The sequence below is a fragment of the Pelobates fuscus genome, chromosome 2, assembly GCF_036172605.1.
Source record: "Pelobates fuscus isolate aPelFus1 chromosome 2, aPelFus1.pri, whole genome shotgun sequence".
Lineage (NCBI taxonomy): Eukaryota > Metazoa > Chordata > Amphibia > Anura > Pelobatidae > Pelobates > Pelobates fuscus.
In genome coordinates, this window is record NC_086318.1 from 76,876,078 (window position 1) to 76,901,053 (window position 24,976).

General features: G+C 44.4%; 1 pseudogene; it reads right to left on the reverse strand.

The window, feature by feature from the left end:
- Window positions 1-2,630: 2,630 nt before the first annotated feature.
- LOC134586157 (galactose-3-O-sulfotransferase 2-like) overlaps window positions 2,631-24,976 on the reverse strand; it is a 43,458-nt pseudogene continuing 21,112 nt past the window's right edge.

Consider the following 24,976-nt stretch of genomic DNA (forward strand, 5'->3'; position numbering starts at 1 on the left):
ACGTCCTTCTGGATGCTTCAGGCCTCCCCTTGTTTAACCCAAGGACAATTCGTCATCCACGATCTGCAGAGTGGGCCCCTCCTGATCATATTGCCAATTTCTGCAAAATGTGGCTTCGCAAGCCACTTGAAAAAGATATTAGGAACAAGTTAAGGGCAGAATGCCCAAGACCCACTATACCAGGCAAGGTTGCCTCTACCCCTGAATTTGACCCTATGCTGGTCACTTATTTAACTAAGTCTGGCAAAGACCCTTGTAAGGGTATCGAACAAGGGTTAAAAACAACCCAAGACAAACTTTTGGACGTTTCAGGTCCTATAATTCAAATTTTTATTCTGGCAGATGAGGCACTCACTAGCGGTAAATTTGACCCACACACAGTAAGGGAATGGGCTCAACGAGCTCTATGCCTATTGGGTAACGCCAATGTGGCAATGTCGGTAGAGAGACGGAAAGCAGCACTCTATAAGATTGATGCCAAATTAGTGGATTTAAGCTCCAAAGAGTTGGGGCCAGAAGCCGATGGTCTTTTATTCGGCGACAAGTTTATGCAAGACCACTCTAGGCATGTCTCAGTTTTTACAACCCTAAATAAAGCCCAGTCCTCATTACGAAGGGTTTTTAGGTCCCAAACTAATCGTTTTTATGGGAGAGCTGGTCGCTTTCGGGGTCGAGCTACCAGTAGGGCAGCCTTTCAAGGCTTCAGACCCCGACCCACAGACTACTGGTCTTCAGGACCCCAAGCAGGGATCGATCAATCCTTTGGTGCTCACTCCGTTAGAGGAGCAGCCGCATCCTCTGCCATTCATGCGGGCAGCTCGTTGGCGGATATTCTATCCGCCGCAGATTGGTCAAGGGAATCGACCTTTCGAACCTTTTATTTTAAACCTACGTCACATGCGGCTTGTTCTTTCATTCAAAAGCGTTAAAACAGCAAATATGAAGCCTCCTGTCTTGCCATAAAATTAGGGATTATTCTAGCTTACAGTGAACGAATAATCTAAATTTTATTAAAGACAGGAGGCGAATATTTTCCCTCCCTTCGTTCATGATGGAACCCACCCCAGGGTAAGTCTCTTTCCTCTTACTATTGCACGTATATACTCTTACAAATTGGTTGTTGTAAGTATACAGTCTAATGTTACTCTGGCTCTTCTAGCACTATATAACATTTATCATTATGGTTTTTAACCTATCAAGTAATTGGAACTGTCACTTAGGTGCGTGTTTATGTTTTTTCTCTTATACAAGAGACCATACTTTCACAAATGTTCTCTTCTTCTCTCCTAGTGTGAAGATCACTTTTGCATCTGCTCGGCTACTCGTTTACATGGTTGATTGCTTGTACACCGGAATTCTAGTTCCACAGTTTTCAAGTTTACATGGTTGACTACTACTATCGCTGATCAGCACCACCAAGAAAGAGGAAGTGGGAGGAGTCTGATAGCACTATATTGTTGTATGATGTGTTATGATTTGTTGAATTTTTATTTACAACTTGTTAACTATTTCTTTGCTGCTGGGAGTTACAGTAAAGAAAGATAAGCAAATATTCGCCTCCTGTCTTTAATAAAATTTTGATTATTCGTTCACTGTAAGCTAGAATAATCCCTAACTGTCCACCAAAAAGTGTAGTGCAAGAGCATCATTACATGCAATTGCACTAAGCTCAGGAATCTAGGACCCTGCAAAGAGTGCAGAAACAACACTCCCTGTATGGTTTGCCAATAGTTGGCCAGCCTACTTGATTGGCCAGCAAGCTGTTGTGCATTCGCACCAGGCCAACCTGACCCTTTTTTGTCTTCCCCATTTGAGCGGTGCCAGTGGCATGAGGCGTTTGCTGCTGCTTCTTAATGATGTCCTGTTTCTATCAATAGTGGACTTGTCTGGACGGGATTAGTGAGGAGTAAGAGGGAGGGGGAGGATGGTGAAACTCCTCTAGTTAAGAGGTGTCCTCAAAAGGACAATATGACCAAGGTTATAGTAAGTATATAGATTATTATGATATACTTTGCAATTTATTTATTTTTGCTTTATTTTGATTTGTATACTTATTTGAAAGTGTTTGCTTGCTGGTTTTAATAAAATGTCAAGTGAATAGTTCTAATTCTCTTTTTCTAGGTAATTTCCTCTTATATCCAGTAGGGGTCTTGATGCTACCCTCATTTATCCCTAGTTAGTCGTGTAAACTGGCTGTGTGTGATTTCTTGCAGGCTGTATGCATTGTGAGTAGTGTGTTTGCTCTGTTGTGCCCCCGTCTGCAAAGCTTTTTATGGGATATATCATTCCTTCCATTCATGAAAACAGTACACACATGTTTGCATTAAAATTTAAAGTAACCTATTGGTCGGTATTTGCATTGAATAATATTTATATATAAAAAGGACAAAGACCGACTGAAGTTTATTTGCTAAACTCTGAACTGTAAACAGTGAATATTAAATGGAAAAAATATGGGCTAAAAACATAATTCTATAAAACTCTCTGATTCAAATTAAAGCCTGCGTTTTGTTATTCAGTTGTCAGTTTTCAACAATTGAGAGCTAACTAGTAATACAACTGTGACATCATCATAGACTGTGAGATGCTGAGATAAGAGATACTGACAGGACAATGTGTGTTATAGCAAATTAAACTTGTCTTGCTCTCTTGCTCTTCAACAGGTTAGTTTATTGAATTCCTGGGGTAACAAGTTTCTGGCATAATTGCTTCTCATCATCATTTAATCCTGGTTTCAGATTGTGACCAAGAATCCTGGCTATTCCTGATTGGTAGGGTCTTAGAGATTTGTCTATCATATTATCAGGATCAGTTGTGCCTTGTAAGCAGACCTGAGCCATTTCGGACCTCTTTCTTCGAAGCTCCCCTAATTCACGGTCCATTCTCTTCCTCCCAAATGTCTCCACTTGATCCCAGAAAGACTTATTAAAGTAGACATACAAATGCCAATCTAATTGACTCCAGTTCTTGATCTTTTCCTGAGCTTTTTCTGAGAGTGAATGTTTGGAACTGTTGCTCCTACTGTTAATTGGAATCGATAAAACATCATCAAATGTCCAACAAAGAGCATTCTTTAAGAGCACCAAATATTCATCAAAGTATTCTACAATTAGCACTAGATCAAACATGATCTCCACTGTCCGAAATAGCAGTCTATAATGCTTTTCAGATTCTCTTCCATTGTTGTCAAACCCAAAATCAAAGGCATTATAGTTCTTGGCATAGTAGCTGGATGACATGTTGCTTCTATAGTATTTGGAGGTGTTGTTGAGGAAGTCCTCCAGGCTCTCAGATTTTTTGAAGACTTCCTGTTTTTTATTGTATGAGAAGGATGATTCCATTTGACTGACTGGGTTCCGTAGAATGGTGAAATAAAAGGTGTCATTGGGCATCACGTTTTCCACCTAAAATAAATTACAGCATGAATTGATCTGAAAACTTTTAAGACAAAGAAATACTCACTTTTATGCAATGGAGTATTTTTCTATCTAGGGTCAGATATTTAGTCACATTTACCTTGATGACAATCTTTAGATGCTATAAAGGGATACTATAGACATCAAAAATATATAGATACTGAAGGGATACTATAGACATCAAAACATTTTTAGTTTAGTGAAGTTGTTTTAGTGTATAGATCATGCCCCTACAGTCTTCCTGCTCAATTCTCTGTCATTTAGTATTTAAATACATTTTGTTTCTGTTTATGCCACCCAGTGACTCATACAGCCTGAATGAAAAAAAATTGTTTCATTTTCAGTCAGATAACTTACTTTAGAAGGTTTTATCTCCTGCTCAGTAAATTGAACTTTAATCCCAAATGAGGCTTCTGCATGGTCTAACAAAGCAGGAGATAAACATTTTGAACAGAAATTAAGGAAGCCTAAACATTAGATCTATCTTTACAGGAAGTGTTTGGGAAGGTTGTGCTAATCACATGGTAGAAGGTGTGACTAGGGCTGCATAAACAAAGTGATTTAAAGCGGCACTGTCATTGGCGAATCCCGTTTTTTTCATCCCCCCTCCCGACTTCACTACATCTAATTGACCCCCTAGTCACCCCCTAAACTCCCCATATTACCTATTTTTTTATCTTTAATTTGTGTCCGGACCTATGTTCAGGGCGTCGCCATCTTTGTGTGGGTAGATGAAGCCCCTGTGGGACACGTCAACTGCCCACACTAGATAGCACTATGAAATTCCTGCACATTTCCAGTTAAACCCCTGGGCATGCAAACGGTAATTTCATCCATCCATTCATTCATTCGTCAGAATGAATATCAGTATTTGTTCGTTCAGTTTATTACAATGAGGGAGCTACCGGCGAGCAGCTCCCTCCTTGTAATATGTAAAGATAGAAGGGACTTCCTAAGCCCCCCATGTCCTCCCTCACTCTATGGGGGTCAATATGACCCCCATAATAGCATAAGGGAGAATAAAATCTCCCGAATGCCCCTACTCGCTACACAGTGTGTAGGGGCATGTCTACTAAACAGTGAGCGGCCTGTGGCGGTGAGTGGAGGTGGGGGCCATAAATAACAATAGGGGGACGACCTATTGTCCTCCCCCCCAACCCCCACCCCTGAGCTGTGTGTGGGGGCCATAAAAGACAATGGCGGGACGACCTATTGTCCTCCCCCACAATACCCTCCCATGAGCGGTGGGTAAGGGCCATAAAAGACAATGAGGGGGGAGGACCTATTGTCCTCCCCCCAGCCCCCACCCCATAGCGGTGGGTGGGAGCCATAAAAAACAATAAGGGGGGGGGTGGGAACCTATTGTCCTCCCACCAGCCCCCATCCCCGAGCGGCGGATGGGGTCCCTAAATGAAAGTGCCTCCCCTTCCAAGGTGACAAGCCCCTAGTCACCCCCCCCCACCCCACCCAAATAAAAAATAATCCCCTACCTACCCCCCTCACCCTACAAATAGTGAGGGGGGAATAAAAGAACTAACTACCTATAAAAAAAATAATAAACGTACCATTTGATGTCTTCTTTTATCTAAAATCTTCATTTTTCAGCACCAAAAAAGGGAGTTATCTACTAAGCGGCTGCAAGATGCAGCCGCGGCACTAATCTGTTCGGAGTTTCATTCATTAGAATAAAATTCCGATACGAACAAAGTCCCGAATTGCGTTCTAACACGAATGGAGAAACTGTTCTTATTCTGTTAGGATGCAATTCGACAGTTTTCCCGGCGTTCTGTGTAAGTGACAGGACGTTCGGGAATACTAACAGGAAGCATTGTGGGAACAGGGAGGAAAGCTAAGAATTGTGGGAAGATTTCTCCGGACCCCCGGAAATTAAGCACACTTTGCTCCTCCGCTGGGCAGAGATGGTCAGGCGTAGGTAACCTCCATAAGACATAAGTACTTTGTCTTATGTTTTAAAGCAAACTAGAGCAGACAGGAAGAAATGAAGAACAGATCCTGACAGAGGGAGAGAAGAGGAAGCGATTAAAGAAAGGTAAGTTCAGCATGGCAGTGCCGCTTTAACTCCTAGATGGTAGAAAACTGAGCAGTGAGACATTAGAGGAATGATCTATACACCAAAACAATTATTTATTTAAGGAACACTATAATCACCAGAACAACTACAACTTAATGTAGTTGTTCTGGTGTATACAGCATGTCCCTGCAGGCTTTTAAATGTAAACACTGCCTTTTCAGAGAAGCAGTGTAAAGCCATACAAGTCATCAAACGGATTTTTGACACAGATACCCTGCCCTTTTTGTGAACCATGCCCACCGCACAGTATAACCGTGCCCCTTGCTCTATATTGCATTGTATCATTCATTTTTTATTAAACCCCATCTACTGTGTGCTATAAGCAAGCCCTGAGCGCTTTATTGCATTCTTAACTAGCATTTTAACTAAAATATAAATACACTGAACAAAATTATAAATGCAACACTTTTGTTTTTGCCCCCATTTTCCATGAGCTGAACTCAAATATCTAAGACTTTTTCTATGTATACAAAAGGCCTTTTTCTCTTAAATATTGTTAACAAATCTGTCTAAATCTGTGTTAGTGAGCACTTCTCCTTTACCGAGATAATCCATCAACCTCACAGGCGTGGCATATCCAGATACTGATTAGACAGCATGATTATTGCACAGGTGTGCCTTAGGCTGGCCACAATAAAAGGCCACTCTAAAATGTGCAGTTTTACTGTATTGGAAGACGTTAAGCCAGGGGAGCTAAAATAAATATTTTGTAATGTTTGTCTTTTTTGAAAATGGATTGTTATGTCTCGAGTGACACTTGCAAGGTTCTGAAATTTCAATTGTTCCAAAATAGTCACTACTTGAAGTGTTGCCCACAACTATAGACGGTATGTTCAGGTTAGCCATAGCCTTATGAAAAATATCCCAGCCATGAGGTAATTTACGCAGCACAACATTGTGACTCTGAGTAACACCACAGACCAAGTTGAGTATATTTGATCCTGGTACAGCAATGGTTTTATAAACAAATTCATCCTTATTGTTCCAAGCGGTAATATGCTTGGATTGAGACTTTCTACTAGACAACAATTCAGAATTTTTTTTATAGCAGACTTTTACGTTATTAATCACTTCACAAAATAAAGTGTCTGAAACATCAGAGACTTCAGCAGCATTCTCCAGGAGGTAAGAGAAGTGTCAACCCGATCTTTTTGCTTCCACTCAGTTTTGCATATACAAAGTATTTATGCAATATGGTGATATTATATACCTCTTTATTTTCTCATCATCCGATACATTTCTATTTTGAAGGATTTACATAATTTCGGTATCTAGGCTCTGCGTGACAGACTCAGATCTCAAAAATACTTTTTCTCAGGGTACGCCATTAACGGTTAGTTAAAAGACATGTCAGCAGAGGTCTAGCAAACCCCAACAGAGAGGCAATAAAACCTCCAGACTGTTAACCAACTTCTTTTACTTACTAAAATATATTTTTTGGTGATAAAGGTATCTTACCTTTAGAGGTATTAAGGCGAAACTATAGTGTCAGGAAAACAAAGTTGTTGAATGTGCATAGAAAAAGCATGTCTAAAAGACAGCCAAAGAGGTGGAGTTAACCCTCAAAAGGTAATTATTGCAGTTTATTAAGCAATAATTACCTTTGCAGGGTTAAGGGACTTGTTGCTACGCACCTAGACCACGTCAATGAGCTTAACCCCTTAAGGACACATGACGTGTCTGACACGTCATGATTCCCTTTTATTCCAGAAGTTTGGTCCTTAAGGGGTTAAAGGACCACTATAGTGCCAGGAAAACATACTCGTTTTCCTGGCACTATAGTGCCCTGAGGGTGCCCCCACCCTCAGGAACCCCCTCCTGCCCGGCTCTGGAAAGCGGGAAAAGGGGTAAAACTTACCTTTTTCCAGCGCTGGGCGGGGAGATCTCTGCCTCCGATCCTCTTCCATTCCGCCCCGTCGGCTGAATGCGCACGCGCAGCAAGAGCTGCGCGCGCATTCAGCCGGTCGCATAGGAAAGCATTTACAATGCTTTCCTATGGACGCTTGCGTGCTCTCACTGTGATTTTCACAGTGAGAATCACGCAAGCGCCTCTAGCGGCTGTCAATGAGACAGCCACTAGAGGATTTGGGGGAAGGCTTAACCCATTAATAAACATAGCAGTTTCTCTGAAACTGCTATGTTTATAAAAAAAATGGGTTAACCCTAGCTGGACCTGGCACCCAGACCACTTCATTAAGCTGAAGTGGTCTGGGTGCCTAGAGTGGTCTTTTAAGGGGTCTTGGTGTCTATAGTGTCCCTTTAAGAACTATTTCATATATAGCAGTGACTAAATCATGAGACACAGAGCATAAAATATATCTTTTTTCTGTGATGGACTTATTAGACTTTGTAAAGTCGACCAACTGCAATATATACACATAGACTTTCTTACAGGTTGTGAGACTCGTCAGGGAATGACCTGTTAATGATATGCTATCGCCTTTTAGAGGGCTGTTTGTTTTAAATATATGCTGATGGTAGGTAGGCCAGGAAGAGACCAGTTCTTAAGAGGTACTCTTTAAGGGTTATAGACCTTAAATCTACAAGCAAATAGCCAAAAGATTTGCATGTGGCATCTTCAAAAGAGTCTAAAAAAAATGAGTGCATTACCAGGCTACATTTGATAGGCCAGAGTAGTGATTTGCAGTTTGTTTCTAGGGTTCTTAAAAAGTATCTGATATTTAATGTTTAAAGCTATAGTATGACTTTTTTTACCTTGACAGAACATAGCCTGTACCAGATACATGATTCTCAGATTTATGTGATGCACATACTTGGTAATTGCCTTCTCAATTTCAGTGCTCTCACTAACAGCCTCCATTAAGTCATAAACAATAGTTAAATGTACCTTGTTTGGGGGAACAAATTATCATCAATAAATGCTATGAGTAAACCTTCTATAAAATGAATATTTGGGACTGTGTGCGCAATAAATCATCATAAAGCACTTGCCAGCTGGCATAAAAGTTTATTAGGGGTGTGCGACAATAAAGTGGTGGCATTCTGTAAAACCTCTTTGACAAATAAACTTTTTGCTGAGTTAGAAAGTCTTGCTAATACGCAGGAAAAAGGATGTTGCAAATGAGTGTCCATGGTAAATAATCAGTAACCAAATGGGAGAGTGGTAAAGTCGTGTTAGTATATATAGTATATATATATATAGTATATAGCTTGGTTGCTTCATCTAAGTGTTGCTTCTAAGTGTGTGTGGTTGGAGATATTCTGGAGAGTTTTACAGAAGCTTCAACTGTCTAAGAGTTGTGCTAAGAGTTTTCTTTTTTACTGTTACAGGTAAGATTCATCTGTAGGAAAAGGTTACTGATTGCACAAGGTTTGATTTCCTGTTGGTAATTATAAGGCATTTGATTTGATTAGTTAGCTACTTGCTATTGATTGCTGTTTAAATTAGCTATTGTTTGCAAATAAGCAGAGGCCTACCCAGGTGTTAAACATTCCTAGTGGGAGGTGATTTTAGGAGTATGTAAGGGTTGTTGTCGTTAGCTTGGCTAATATAGCTTGGTTGCTTCATCTAAGTGTTGCTTCTAAGTGTGTGTGGTTGGAGATATTCTGGAGAGTGTTGCTTCTAAGTGTGTGTGGTTGGAGATATTCTGGAGAGTGTTGCTTCTAAGTGTGTGTGGTTGGAGATATTCTGGAGAGTGTTGCTTCTAAGTGTGTGTGGTTGGAGATATTCTGGAGAGTGTTGCTTCTAAGTGTGTGTGGTTGGAGATATTCTGGAGATAAACTGGAGGTAATCTGAGGTATTCAGGAGGATAAATAAAAAGTTAAGATTCGTTTGATTTAAATTATTTACCTCATTGGAATGGCAGACTTAGTTCAGTGTAATAGTTGCTATGCATTTGTTTCGTGTTCCACTTTTTGGAGGTTTGGTTGTTGTCTAATCTGTAGACAGTTCTCTATCTTGCGGCAGGAGATTGTATTTTTGAAGTCTGAGATTTGTAAATTATCTGGTAAACAAACTCAGGCTGGAACTGCTGCAAAGCCACTGCCGCAGAGACATACTAGGAATGGCAGATGGATTACTGTAGGATTGTCAGGGTGGTAGTCCGGTGCCCGGAACCCAAGACACAGTGTCCAGGCGGCGGCGCGGCGACCGGGACCCATTATGCCTGTTGTTAAGTGGGAGTCTTCAGCGTGGAGGTGGATTAGCAGAGTCCGGTGCAGGGTAACCGCACGCCCCTGGTCTTGAGCACCAGCGTTTGTGCAGCCACATACCAAGACCCTGAATAACTAAGCAAGGATAGTAAAAAGAGTACTGGATACTAGAAGGCCAAGGCCAGACATCTTCACAGAACAGAGCAGGACGTGACAAGGATCTGGTAGACTTAGAGTTGTGGATAAAAGGCATATTGCACAGTCTGTTGCTCTACATAATTAATTTTCTGCACTTTCAGAGTGTAATGGTGTCATGGAGACAGGCACTGAGGGTAGTGGTGTTGTGGAGAGAGGCACTGAGACTAGTGTTGTTGTGCAGAGAGGCACTGAGGCTAGTGGTGTTGTGCAGAAAGGCACTGAGGCTAGTGGTGTTGTGCAGAGAGGCACTGAGGCTAGTGGTGTTGTTGAGAGAGGCATTGAGGCTAGAGGTGTTGTGGAGAGAGGCACTGAGGCTAGAGGTGTTGTGGAGAGAGGCACTGAGGCTAGAGGTGTTGTGGAGAGAGGCACAGAGGCTAGAGGTGTTGTGGAGAGAGGCACTGAGGCTAGTGGTGTTTTGCAGAGAGGCTTGAAGACTACGGTGAGGCCTAATAGAAAGCAGTTGTTGTTGGGGGATTCCATCATAAGAGGTGTGGAGATGGACAATGGTGGTCTTTTGAGGTGTCTTCCCGGAGCTACTGCTCACAGAGACAGGAGACGTATCTGTAATATTGTTAAGCAAGCAAAGCAGGAAGGGGAATTGGATGTACTTGTCCATTTAGGGACAAATTACTTGGCTTGCAATGAGGTTTCAGGGGTTAAGGAAGTTTTTAGTGTTTTTGCCAATGATATACGGCAGGTTGCTTCCACACTGTCATTCTCTGAAGTTCTGCCTGTGCATAACACTCAGAATGACAGGCGGATGCGTATTAGGGACTTTAACTTGTGGCTTGGTGAATGGTGTCGGAAGCAAGGATTTGGCTTTATTGCTCATGGTAGCTCTGTTTGGAATGGAAATAAACTGTACAAAAAAGATGGTTTGCATCTTTCTCAAAAGGGAACAAATGTTCTCAGTGAGCAGTTCAGAGGTTTTGCTAGGATGTATTTAAACTAGGGGGGGGGCAAAACAGTGATAAAACATCAATCCAATCAAGCCAACAGGGAAGGCAAGAAAGGGGTAGGGGTGGCCCTGTATGTGAAGGATAGCATAAAATCTAGCCTAATAAAGGTTAATGAGGCGAACATAGAGTCCGTTTGGGTTACGTTAGAATTTGGTAATCACACAGTAATTTGTGTAGGTGTGATTTATAGGCCCCCGGGACAAATTGAAGAGTTAGATAATCTACTAGTTGAAGAAATAGCTAAAATGACAATGAAGGGGGAAGTTATCATCATGGGTGACTTTAATCTTCCTGATGTGAATTGGAAAACAAAAATAGCTACTTGTGCCAGGAGCACACATATTCTAAACTCCCTACTGGGATTGTCTCTAAAACAGATTTAGTGTTAACAAATAGAGATTTGGTATCAGATATTACTGTAGGTGAAAGTTTAGGATCCAGTGATCATTAGTCAGTGTGGTTTAATATAAGAACAGTGACTGAGTCACACCACACAAAAACAAAAGTTTTAGACTTTAGAAAAACAGACTTTTCTAAAATTAGAATATGTGTAAAGAAGTCATTATCAGACTGGAGCAACTTAAACTGAGTCCAAAAGAAATGGGATTATTTAAAAGCTGCACTACTGAAGGCAACAGAAAATTGCTTTAGGCTTGTCGGTAAAAGCAAAAAATTCAAGAAACCACTGTGGTACTCCGCAGATGTGGCCAAAATAGTAAAAAACAAAAAGTTAGCATTTAGTAATTATATAAAAAAAAACAGAGTGAGGAAGGCAGAATGACCTATAAGATTAGGCAGAAAGAGGCTAAGCAAGTTATAAGAGCTTCCAAATCACACACAGAAGAGAAAATAGCACAGTCAGTAAAAAAGGGGGACAACACTTTTTTTAGATACATAAATGAGAAAATAAAAGTAAAACAAGCATAAGTTAGATTAAAAACAAAAGAAGGAAGGTATGTAGATGAGGATAAAGGTCTAGCTTACTGCCTCAATGAATATTTCTGTTCGGTATTTACAGATGAAAATGAAGGAAAGGGACCTCAGTTAAGAAAAAGGATAAATGAGTCTTTATTACATGTGAGTTTACAGAGGAAGAGGTTCTATTTCAACTGTCAAAAGTAAAGACAAATAAGTCAATGGGACCTGATGGAATACACCCAAAGCTATTAAAAGAGCTTAGTGTTGAACTAGCAAAACCATTAACAGATTTATTTAACCAATCATTGTTAACAGGAGTAGTCCCAAAAGATTGGAAGTTAGCGAATGTTGTGCCCATTCACAAGAAAGGTAATAGGGAGGAGTCGGGCAACTATAGGCCAGTAAGCCTTACTTCAGTAGTGGGGAAAGTAATAGAAACCATGTTAAAGGATAGGATTGTTGAACATCTAAAAACACATGGATTTCAAGATCAGAGACAACATGGGTTTACTTCAGGGAGATCATGCCAAACTAATCTTATTGATTTTTTTGATTGGGTAACTAAAATTATAGATCAGGGTGGTGCAGTAGACATTGCTTACCTAGATTTCAGTAAGGCTTTTGACACTGTTGCACATAGAAGGCTTATCAATAAACTGCAATCTTTGAGTTTGGATTCCAATATTGTTGAATGCTATGTTTCTGTTGCCTGTCACTCAGTGGCTGAGTGACAGGCAACAGAGGGTTGTAGTCAATGGAGTATATTCGAAGCTTGGGCTTGTCACCAGTGGGGTACCTCAGGGATCTGTACTTGGACCCATTCTCTTTAATATTTTTATTAGTGATATTGCAGAAGGTCTTGATGGTAAGGTGTGTCTTTTTGTGGATGATACTAAGATATGTAGCAGAGTTGATGTTCCAGGAGGGATAAGCCAAATGGCAAATTATTTAGGTAAACTAGAAAAATGGTCAGAGTTGTGGCAACTGACATTTAATGTGTATAAGTGCAAGATAATGCATCTTGGACGTAAAAACCCAAGGGCAGAGTACAGAATATTTGATAGAGTCCTAACCTCAACATCTGAGGAAAGGGATTTAGGGGTGATTATTTCTGATGACTTAAAGGTAGGCAGACAATGTAATAGAGCAGCAGGAAATGCTAGCAGAATGCTTGGTTGTATAGGGAGAGGTATTAGCAGTAGAAAGAGGGAAGTGCTCATGCCATTGTACAGAACACTGGTGAGACCTCACTTGGAGTACTGTACACAGTACTGGAGACCATATCTTCAGAAGGATATTGATACCTTAGAGAGAGTTCAAAGAAGGGCTACTAAACTGGTTCATGGATTGCAGGATAAAACTTACCAGGAAAGGTTAAAGGATCTTAACATGTATAGCTTGGAGGAAAGACGAGACAGGGGGGGATAGTATTACTTTATTGAGAGGGTAGTGGATGCATGGAATAGCCTTCCAGCTGAAGTGGTAGAGGTTAACACAGTAAAGGAGTTTAAGCATGCGTGGGATATGCATAAGGCTATCCTAATTATAAGATAAGGCCAGGGACTAATGAAAGTATTTAGAAAACTGGGCAGACTAGATGGGCCGAATGGTTCTTATCTGCCGTCACATTCTATGTTTCTATGTATACATACTTTTGTGTTTTATGTAGCGGTCGCATCTCCATCTGCCAGCGGAGTTTATTTCTGGCAATGTCTGTCTGTCGTACCAATATCTTGCACCCAGGGTCTGGGTGCAAGGTGTATTGCAACATCAGGTCTTTTAACCCCTTAAGGACCAAACTTCTGGAATAAAAGGGAATCGTGACATGTCACACATGTCATGTGTCCTTAAGGGGTTAAACTGTCAAAGTTAATCAACCAGGTATTGCTGGCATGAAGCATTATGCCTTTCACCTTTAGAGATGTTTTATCCATCGATAGCTTGTAGCCACAAGTCTTGGGACCTGCAGATACAAACTCTGTAATGTGAGTGTCACCAGTTATTTCACTAGTCAATTCGCCTAGATAGTCCCCAAGAGATGGATTACATTCACCCGCTATACTGACAAAAATAACTGAGTCAGTGTCATGGTAGAGACACGTCTCATTAAGATGGCCTAAAACATTATACAGTTCAAATCATGCATGGGCGGTAGCAAAAGCTAGGGCTACTGGTATTGCAAGACAGACTGGGACAACCCTGTGTGTACTTCCAACTGAGCATGGCTCAAATATCGAACCTCCTCATTATGTTCGAAACATTTCGTTTGGTTATTGGCTGTACATGTGCAACATAATTGGAACATAAAAAGATTTGTTTAAAAATTGCAATATGTTATCAATAGGTTCTATGTACAATTAATCTATCGATGGTAACACTCACAAGCCTGGAGCCAAATAAAGGTGGCATGAGCTGCAAGGAGCAGCCCTGATAAGCAGTACAGGCAGCACATTGATTTTATGAGGCTCTCAATCATGTACGGAGATACGAGTGAGATCAGAGGAGAATGGGGTACTATTTATGAGGGAATGGGAATGAGGTACTATCTATGTAGAGGTGGAATGGGACACTATCTGTGGGGGAATGGGTTTGGGGTACTATCTATGTAGAGGTGGAATGGGATACTATCTGTGGGGGGATGGGTTTGGGGTACTTTCTATTTAGAGGTGGAATGGGATACTATATGTGGGGAAATGGGGCTGTGGAACTATCTATGGGGAGGTGGACTGGGGTATTATCTATGGGAGAGTGGGATTGGGGTACGTTCTGTGAAGAAATGGGATTGGGATACTATCTATGGGCAGGTGGTCTGGGGTACTATCTATGGGAAAGTAGGATTGGCGTACTATATATGTGGAAATGGGATTGGGCTACTGTCTATGGGAGAATGGGATTGGTGTGCTATCTATGGGCAAGTGGGCTTGGGGTACTATGTATAGGGAGGTGAGAATGGGCTACAGACAATGAGGGGTACAAATTCCCCACTCCATTCACACAGACATTGCCCGAGCATACACAAACACCCCTGCATTTACACATACACAGACTGACCCATCAGATGCATATGCCCCTTTATTCACATCAATTCACGAAACACACAAGCCCCTGCATTCACACACACTGACTTTCCACATACATATGTCCCTGCATTCAAACACATTTACCTGCCACATATGCACCTGTACCCACACACAAACTACACACACAAACTATATATACATAATACAACTATAAAACTCTCAATACAAATATGCCCATGCATACAAACTAAAGTGGTGGACACACTTGAATAAATAAGAGAAAAAACAAACAAACAAATAGTGTGCACAAACATTTAAGGTGGCTCATTACTCTTCACACCTAGCTAGTAACTCAAGACGCAGAATTGGAAACCAGTACTTATTTGCATTCACACACCAACATTCCCCTGCATTTATGTACACAGACACCAGGCACAAATATACCTTAGGATTTACAGGCATAAAGTCACCCTGCACAAACATACACACCTGCATTGACAGATACACTGACTCTGTATACATACACAGATACATTCACACACTGATACATTGCTCAACGTGTTAGGAGTTCATACACAAACTCACACTTACACATCATACAAATACAGCCTAAAGATTCAAACACACTCGCATTGAGATGTATATATTTTCAGCTGCCTATTCTGCCCCAGTTATTCCCTTCTCCAACATCCCTATTCTGTGCCACCCCACTATCCTCCTCCAGCTACTCCCTGCTCCAATCCCCCTATCATGCTCCAGTTACTAGCTGCTCCAACCCCCTTATCCTGCCCCAGTTACTCACTGGTCCAAACCCCCATCCTGCCCCAGTTACACCATGCTTCAGCCTCCTTAAAGGGACTCTATAGTCACCATATAAAAGCAAGAAAGACAGGTCCCCCAGCCTTCCTTCTTGCTTTTATATGAACTTTCATTCATTAAAAAAAAAAAAATCGGTGGTTTTATATTAAAAACTTACCTCCGTTCCAGCGCCGAGCTCCCCGCTAGGCCGCGCCCCCTTTTTCGTCAAAATGACGAAATCGCGGGGCCCAATGGGACTGCTTCGCGCTGGACCAATCGCGTTCTTCATAGAGCGGCATTGAATGCCGCCCTATGAAGAACCTGAGCGCTTTACCGCGCATGTGCGCGGAATGCGCGTTCGCGAGCTGAGCTGTCTGACTGACAGCTCAGCTCGCTTTCTAAAATTATCAATAATAATTTAGGGCCCCCACCCGCCCTGTGCGGCGGGTGGGGGCCCTAAAATTATCAATGAGGGGGGGGGCCTACTGTCCCCCCCCCGGCCCCCACCCCTGTGCGGCGGGTGGGGGCCCTAAAATTATCAATGAGGGGGGGGACCTACTGTCCCCCCCCGGCCCCCACCCCTGTGCGGCGGGTGGGGGCCCTAAAATTATCAATGAGGGGGGGGGACCTACTGTCCCCCCCCGGCCCCCACCCCTGAGCGGCGGGTGGGGGCCCTACAATTATCAATAAGGGGGGGGACCTACTGTCCCCCCCCGGGCCCCACCCCTGTGCGGCGGGTGGGGGCCCTAAAATTATCAATGAGGGGGGGGACCTACTGCCCCCCCCCGGCCCCCACCCCTAAGCGGCGGGTGGGGGCCCTAAAATGATCAGTAAGGGGGGGGGACCTACTGTCCCCCCCCGGCCCCCACCCCTGTGCGGCGGGTGGGGGCCCTAAAATGATCAATAAGGGGGGGGACCTACTGTCCCCCCCCCCCCGGCCCCCACCCCTGAGCGGCGGGTGGGGGCCCTAAAATGATCAATAAGGGGGGGGACCTACTGTCCCCCCCCCCCGGAGCGGCGGGTGGGGGCCCTAAAATTATCAATAAGGGGGGGACCTATTGTCCCCCCCCGCCCCCACCCCTGAGCGGTGGGTGGGGGCCCTAAATACAAAGGGGGGGGGGACCCTAGTTAACCCTCCCCCCCCCCAAAAAAAAATATCTCCCTACCTACCCCCCTCACCCTAAAAATAATGAGGGGGGACCATTAACTAAAAACCTGTAAAAAAATGAGATAAAATCAACTTACCATTCGATGTTTTCTTTCTTCTAAAATCTTCTTTCTTCAGCCCCAAAAATGGCCAAATAAAAATCCATAATAACCGACGCAATTAAAAAAAAAAAAAAAAAAAACCGAGCGCAAAAAAAAATAATCCATCTTCACCCATGGAGGGCTCCGCGCAGACTGAGCTCCGCAGGGCGGGGGAAGGCTTATAAAGCCTTGCCCCGCCCTGCAATTAGGCTAAGAACACTCTGATTGGTGGGTTTAAGCCAATCAGAGTGCTCTTTGTCATTTTACAAGCGTGGGAAAGTTCTTTGGAATTTTCCCACGCTTGTAAAATGACACAGAGCACTGTGATTGGATGGATTTCAAGCCATCCAATCACATTGCTCTGTGTCATTTTACAAGCGTGGGAAAATTCCAAAGAACTTTCCCACGCTTGTAAAATGACAAAGAGCACTCTGATTGGCTTAAACCCACCAATCAGAGTGTTCTTAGCCTAATTGCAGGGCGGGGCAAGGCTTTATAAGCCTTCCCCCGCCCTGCGGAGCTCAGTCTGCGCGGAGCCCTCCATGGGTGAAGATGGATTATTTTTTTTGCGCTCGGGTTTTTTTTTTTTTTTTTTTTATTGCGTCGGTTATTATGGATTTTTATTTGGCCTTTTTTGGGGCTGAAGAAAGAAGATTTTAGAAGAAAGAAAACATCGAATGGTAAGTTGTTTTTATCTTATTTTTTTTTTCTTTACAGGTTTTTAGTTAAAGGGTCCCCCCTCATTATTTTTAGGGTGAGGGGGGTAGGTAGGGAGATAAGTTTTTTTTTTTTTGGGGGGGGGGGGAGAGGGTTAACTAGGGTCCCCACCCCCTTTGTATTTAGGGCCCCCACCCACCGCTCAGGGGTGGGGGCCGGGGGGGGACAATAGGTCCCCCCCTATTGATAATTTTAGGGCCCCCACTCACCGCTCAGGGGTGGGGGCCGGGGGGGGGCAGTAGGTCCCCCCCCTTATTGTGAATTTTAGGGCCCCCACCCGCCGCACAGGGGTGGGGGCCGGGGGGGGACAGTAGGTCCCCCCCCTATTGTGAATTATAGGGCCCCCACCCACCGCTCAGGGGTGGGGGCCGGGGGGGGCAGTAGGTCCCCCCCCTTATTGTGAATTTTAGGGCCCCCACCCGCCGCACAGGGGTGGGGGCCGGGGGGGGACAGTAGGTCCCCCCCCTATTGTGAATTTTAGGGCCCCCACCCACCGCTCAGGGGTGGGGGCCGGGGGGGGGGGCAGTAGGTCCCCCCCCTTATTGTGAATTTTAGGGCCCCCACCCGCCGCACAGGGGTGGGGGCCGGGGGGGACAGTAGGTCCCCCCCCTATTGTGAATTTTAGGGCCCCCACCCACCGCTCAGGGGTGGGGGCCGGGGGGGGGGGGGCAGTAGGCCCCCCCCCCTTATTGTGAATTTTAGGGCCCCCACCCGCCGCACAGGGGTGGGGGCCGGGGGGGGCAGTATGTCCCCCCCTTATTTTTTATTTTAAGGCCCCCACCCACCGCACAGGGGTGGGGGCCGGGGGGGGACAATAGGTCCCCCCTTATTGATAATTTTAGTGCCCCCACCCGCCGCACAGGGGTGGGGGCCGGGGGGGCAGTATGTGCCACCCTTATTTTTAGGGCCCCCACTCACCGCTCAGGGGTGGGGGCCGGGGGGGGGGGGAGGAGAGTAGGTCCGTCCCCCCTTCAACCACTATTGTGGCCGGACAGCATCCCTGTGGGTTCGGGCTTCAGCTGTCAGCTGAAGCCACGCCCACAGCAGTGCTGACAGGCTGTCAGCACACAAAGCGCGTTCACAGTGCTTTGTGTGCTGATAGCCCGTCTGATGCATTCACCCAGAATGCATCGGACGAGAGGCCTTTTTAGGGCCTCTGAACTCGGAAGTCCCTCTGGTGGCCGTCTGATTGACTGCAACAAGAGGTGTTCCAAGCTTCCAATGTAAACACTGCATTTTCTCAGAAAATACAGTGCTTACAAGAAAAAGGCTCCGGGTAGCTGTAGCACTCACCTAAACAACCTCATTAAGCTGAAGTTGTTCAGGTGACTATAGTGTCCCTTTAATCTAATCAGCACCCTATCCTCATCCAGTTACTCTCTGTGTAATCACCTTAACCTTTATCACCATTTTGTTCTGCCCATGCTACTCCCTTAATCCCCATCAGCCACCAATTCTGCTCAGTTATTCCATGCTTGCTCCCCCTATTTCATTCTGTGCCCAATCCTTGTTCCAGTTAGTCCACGCTTCTAGCTCTTAACCCCTTCAATTTCCTATCCTGTTACAGTTTCTCTCAAGTTTCCCAATTGTACAGCACTGTGGAATAACATATATATCTATATGTATCCTGTTTGCAATGAACAAATCAAATAAAAGCGATTGAAATAGCTCAACATAACTAATGCTTTAAGTGGTTTCCCAAAATGTAACTGAAATTGCAACTTATAAAGACTTCTCCAGTCTCAAAATTACTCAACCCCCTGAATAGAAACCCCCACAACAGCACAAATATACAAAGTAGGTGTTGTGTCAAGCACACCTGATGCAACTAATAAAAGCTTTATTTGTTGCACCAGATGTGCTTGAGCTGTAACACTTGAAATACCTGAACTGGCTAGAAGTTTGTTGAGTGGCACATTTGACTGCATGCAAAAGAATGGTCCACAAGTTAAGAGAAGAGATCATCACCCTTCACAAACAAGGAACAGGATACAAAAAGGTAGAGAAGGCACTGAATGTTCCTAGAGACACTGTTGTATACATGCTTTACAAGACCGGCTGAGGGATACTACAGCACAGCATTCCGGTCAGCATAAATAGCCCAGTATCATGATTGGGCAGACTGCCAATGTCGTCATCCTTCTCAAGGGTCCTCCATAACAGGCTGGGGCCACCGTAGTCCTTCCTTTCCGGCAAAGCACCCTCCGACAGCCAGGCATCCTGCTGTGCCACCACAGCGCCCGGTAGGAATGATCTAGTATCAGTTCACGCTCCACTAGGGATTCCAGGCATCTTACCTGCTCTGCCCTCGGTTGCTCTCCCAGAAGCGGCCTCCGTTGAGCTACCTGGTCCCACAAGCGCTGGTATATATTGGGGAGTCTCTCTCCTCGCTGAGACGGGATCTCTTCCAGGGCAGCTTCCCAGCTTTGCCCACGGGCAATATTCCTCCATTCGAGGTCACTCTCGTCACTCCATTCCGCTGAGCTCCTCTGTAGACAGGGACACTGCACGAGTGCTAGCATTGCCCTCAATTTGTAAAATCCAAGGGTGTCTCCAGGATGCTTCTCCTCGCACTAGGAAGCCATCCCACTTCTGCCATCAGATGTGATGGACCGCATGGCACGCCGACTGGATGCCTCCGCCATTCAATGCTCCTAGTGCTCACCGATGACTCCAAGCACTCCACCATACACCATCAGCACCAGTCCCCACGTCCAGCATTACAGCTTGGCTGGGAACTCACCATCCTCCACCCACCCTGAATCCAAGACCAGGATCCATCTTCCAGTGGGTGAACCTCTCCTAATCCAGAGAGTATAGCAGGAACAGCTCTTATAAGAGCTAGTGATTATAATCTCAGGGGAGTATAGTGATATAGCAATCCCCAGGGTAGACACATCCGACACAGACACAGATGAGGCTCTATGTTGAGGGTAAGCAGGAACTGATTTATTGGTAGCTACACTGACCTTTTATGCAAGTCCCCATGCAAGGGGTACTCCCACATGGACCTTGTGGGGAACTATGTTATAAAGTCACAGACCAATAACAACAATGTTGAAATACATGATGCTCCCATATACAAACATGCAATCCCTCCCCTCTGCCTGGGAGATAATTGAGTCAGACACTGTATTACTCAATTATCTCCAGGCAGAAAAAATATATATTTTTATAAAACCCCATAAGTACCAAAAACACATAAGATCCCCATAAATGTTACTGTACTGATCTGGGTGACCAACATATCCAAAAATCACCAGTTCGGGGGTTCAGGAATTCTATGGAAGTCATATTTTGACCTACCACACGCATGGTCCCATGCCCAAAACAGCTCCAGAGAATCAGACTGTGTCGTCGGTCTATTTGGGAGATACATAAAACAGTTCAAATACCGAACATATAGCTTCAGAAGTAGCCACAGTTTATGTCTCTCGTTCAGGAGTTTATTCTTACCGAACACCGTTCGACTCCCGTTCGAATAGCCGAACATCCATGGAAGGTATGTGTTTTAGCGGTGTTCATGCCGTCGACTCGACTCAAGACCAAACACTGCTCATTGTGCTCGCGGCTTAAGATGGATGCCGCCACGTGTTCAGGTTAGGACCTGTGGTGGGTGGTAAGGGGCAATAGTAGGGGGTTAGGGGCAAAAGTGTGAGGTTAGAACCTGTAGTGGGGGTGGCTAGGGGGAGTAATGAGGGTTTGTGGCAATATTGCGTTGGGGTAGAAGTGGGGAATTGTGGCAGTATTGAGGGGTAGGACCTATAATAAGGTGTCAGGGGCACTAGTGGGGGGTTAGGACTTTAGGGTGATGTAGGGGGTTAAAAATGGGATAAGGGGAAGGTTTAAAATATATTCCCCCCCCCCCAAAAAAAGTTAAACAAGACAATTAAACTTTTCTTCCCCCTCCCTGAAACTTACCTTGGCCAGAGAGGGGGAATCCAACTAGGTGGCGCTGGCCCTGTGGATGTGTCAGTGTGTGTATGTATGTATATATGTGAAAGTATGTATGTATATGGCAGTGTACGTGTGTATGTGCATACATCCAAGCAATCAGGCACCAACACAACATGCAAACATACACCTGCATCTAACAAACATATTACTTACAAATAGACCCCTGCAATCAAACTCCAAAATTATATTCAAACACACCCCTTCACTCAAACACCAATATTATACACAAATGCAACCTTGCGTTTAAAAAACATTACATACAAACACACCCCTGCAATCAAACACAACCATTACATACAAACACACCCCTGCAATCAAACACAACCATTACATACAAACACACACCCCCGCCCCTGTATTAAAACACAAAAATGTATGTACAAACGGGGGCGTAGCCAGCTGACCAGACGTGTCTGTGAAGAGCTCCGACTCCACGGACTGCAAATTAGCCTTTACACCACGAAAACAACAAGAAAAATTGAGACACATTATACCTTGAACGCCCTATAGAGAGATGGGGTGCAAACACAGAAAACTAGGCATCTTAATATGATATCACGGGGTGCTGTTGCGGGTGCTTGGGGTGATTTAGCAATGCGGTATACCCCTTCAAAGGAGAAGTGGTAGTGTCTCATTGGTAGTATGGTGGCTACCAGTCGTCTGACAAAGTGGGGGAGTTCTTCTGGGGGTACTGTCTCAGGAACTCCTCTAATCTTTACATTCTTCCTCCTGCCTCTGTCATCAAGGGTATTAACTTGCCTTGTGATTGCAGTGTGTGCCATTTGTAGTTGGTGCCAGGGCTGCCATCAGAAATTTTGGGTCCCCTGACAAAGCACAAGGTCTGGTCCCCCTCCCTCCCGGGCCCGCCCACGTCCTACCTAGTCCGCTGACAATGATGCAGGACTGAATGTGGTGTGTATAGTGGAAGTGAATTAGAATGTGTGTAATGGATGTAGTGTTTGTGTGTATTAGATACTGTTTGTGCAGTGAATGCAGAGTGTGTGTTTGTGTAGCGGATGCAGTGTGTACAGTTGATGCAGAGTGTATGTTAGTGTAGTGAATGCAGAGTGTGTGTCAGTATAGTGAATCCAGAGTGTGTGCTAGTGTGTAATAAATGCAGAGTGTATGTTAGGGTGTAGTGAATGCAGAGTGTGTCAGTGTAATGAATGTAGTGTGTGTGTAAATTTGTAGTGAATGCGGAGTGTGTGTTAATGTGTAGTGAATGCGGAGTGTGTGTTAATGTGTAGTGAATGCAGAGAGTGTGTTAATGTGTAGTGAATGCAGAGAGTGTGTTAGTGTAGTGAATGCAGAGAGTGTGTTAGTGTGTAGCAGATGCAGAGTGTGTGTTAGTGTAGTGAATGCAGATAGTGTGTTAGTGTGAAGCGGATGCAGAGTGTGTGTTAGTGTAGTGATGCAGAGTGTTAATGTGTAGTGAATGCAGAGAGTGTGTTAGTGTGTAGCGGATGCAGAGTGTGTGAATGTGTGCGAATGCAGAGTGTGTGTCAGTATAGTGGATGCAGTGCGTGTGTTAGTGTGTAGTGTATGCAGAGTGCATGTTGTATTATTGAATGCAGTGTGTGTATTGTATTCGTGTATTAGTCTATGCAGTGTGTGTATTAGTGTATGCAGTGTGTGTGTGTGTTGTGTTAGTGTATGCAGTGTGTGTTAGTGTATGCAGTGTGTGTTGTATTAGTGTATGCAGTGTGTGTTAGTGTATGCAGTGTGTGTTGTATTAGTGTATGCCGTGTGTGTTAGTGTATGCAGAGTGTGTGTTGTGTTAGTGTATGCAGTGTGTGTTGTTAGTGTATGCAGAGTGTGTGTTGTTAGTGTATGCAGAGTGTGTGTTGTGTCAGTGTATGCAGTGTGTGTTGTGTCAGTGTATGCAGAGTGTGTGTTGTGTTAGTGTATGCAGTGTGTGTTGTGTTAGTGTATGCAGTGTGTGTTGTGTTAGTGTATGTAGTGTGTGTGTGTGTGTAGTGTGTGTGTTGTGTCAGTGTATGTATTGTGTGTGTGTGTTGTGTCAGTGTATGTAGTGTGTGTGTGTTGTGTCAGTGTATGTAGTGTGTGTGTGTGTTGTGTCAGTGTATGTAGTGTGTGTTGTGTCAGTGTATGTAGTGTGTGTGTGTAAATGTGCAATCTGGGGGGAAGGGGAGGAAGGGGCATTTTCACATAATTTTTTTTTTTAAATTAAAATTTAATTAAATTGTTTCTCCCCCCCCTCCCTGCTTACCTTTGTCCAGGGAGGGGGGAGATTCCATCCAACAACTCGCGAGAGTTATTAGCAGAGAGGAGAAGAGGAGAAGCTGTGTGCTGGGCCCCCTCTGCAGTCACAGGGAGCCGGGGGCCCGCGGCGGCACACATAGATAGCGATATTCGTTATCTATGTGTGCAGAGAGGGAAAGTGGGGCCCAGGACTTCCAGAGCAGTCCGGGCCCCCCAGGGTCAGCCGGGCCCGTGACAACCATCATGGTTGTCACCCCCTGATGGTGGCCCTGGTTGGTGCACCTTGTTGCCAAGTGATTGCAGTCCTTGCTTAAGCTCCACAACCTCTTCTTCTGTGGCTCGGGTCCGTACTGTCACAGCTTGTACTTCTGTAGCCATTAATGCCAAGTCTGCCTTCCACATTTGCTGCAGATTATGTTGCTAGCCATTTAACATGGTTTGGATATCTTGCTTAGTGGCTGGTGCTGAGTTCTCCGCCGCCTGTAAGGTCTCTTTGCCTGGTGAAGGCTGTAGTGGGCTGTGGGGGGGGGGGGGGTTCATCCCCTGAGAGCCTGGATGGTGAGGTTTCCCGGGATGCTGGCGCCTGGGAGGGTATGGGCGTCTGTAGCATGAGGCCTGTGTCCCTGTGGGCCCTTGGTGTAGGGGCAGTTGTTTTTTGTGACTTTTCGCCCATTTCTTCTGTAGTGTGGTTGGCTAAATATTTCTCCGATGTCGCCGCGTTACTTCCTCTAACTCCTGGGTCTTTCTGCCTACGCGGTAGGCCTTGGGTGCGCGGGTGCGGTGTTTCGCCGCCGGAGCGAGAAAAAAAGGCATTGGCGTGAGCAGCAGGGTGTCCTGATGTGTGCTCTGCCTTTCCCGATGTCAGTGAGGCGTTGAAGGAGCCGGTGTCTAGCGATTTAGGTGCTTGTGGTACGGATTGAGGAATGGCAAGCCCCGCCCCTGTTATAATATTTTATGTTGGATGTTTATGATTATTTGTTACACAGAAAAGTGTGATAAATGTGGCACTTCATATTGTATTGCACTGATACTACCTTCAAAATAAAGAATTACAAAAAAGAAATCATGTAAAAACAACCATTCCAACACTATGCACAAAAGCACATCTGCATTTAAAAGCAAGCACTACATACAAACACACTCTTGTATTTAAACGCAAATTAAACGTTTAATGAGAAAACAAATTGAAATTACCTTTACTAGTGATTAATGAGATCCTTGAGGTTGATGCTGCGAGACTAAATATTTGATATCTGGTTCGATTTTCGTAAGGAACAAACCAAGGTATTTTTCGGTGATATTCAGACGACTTCTCTG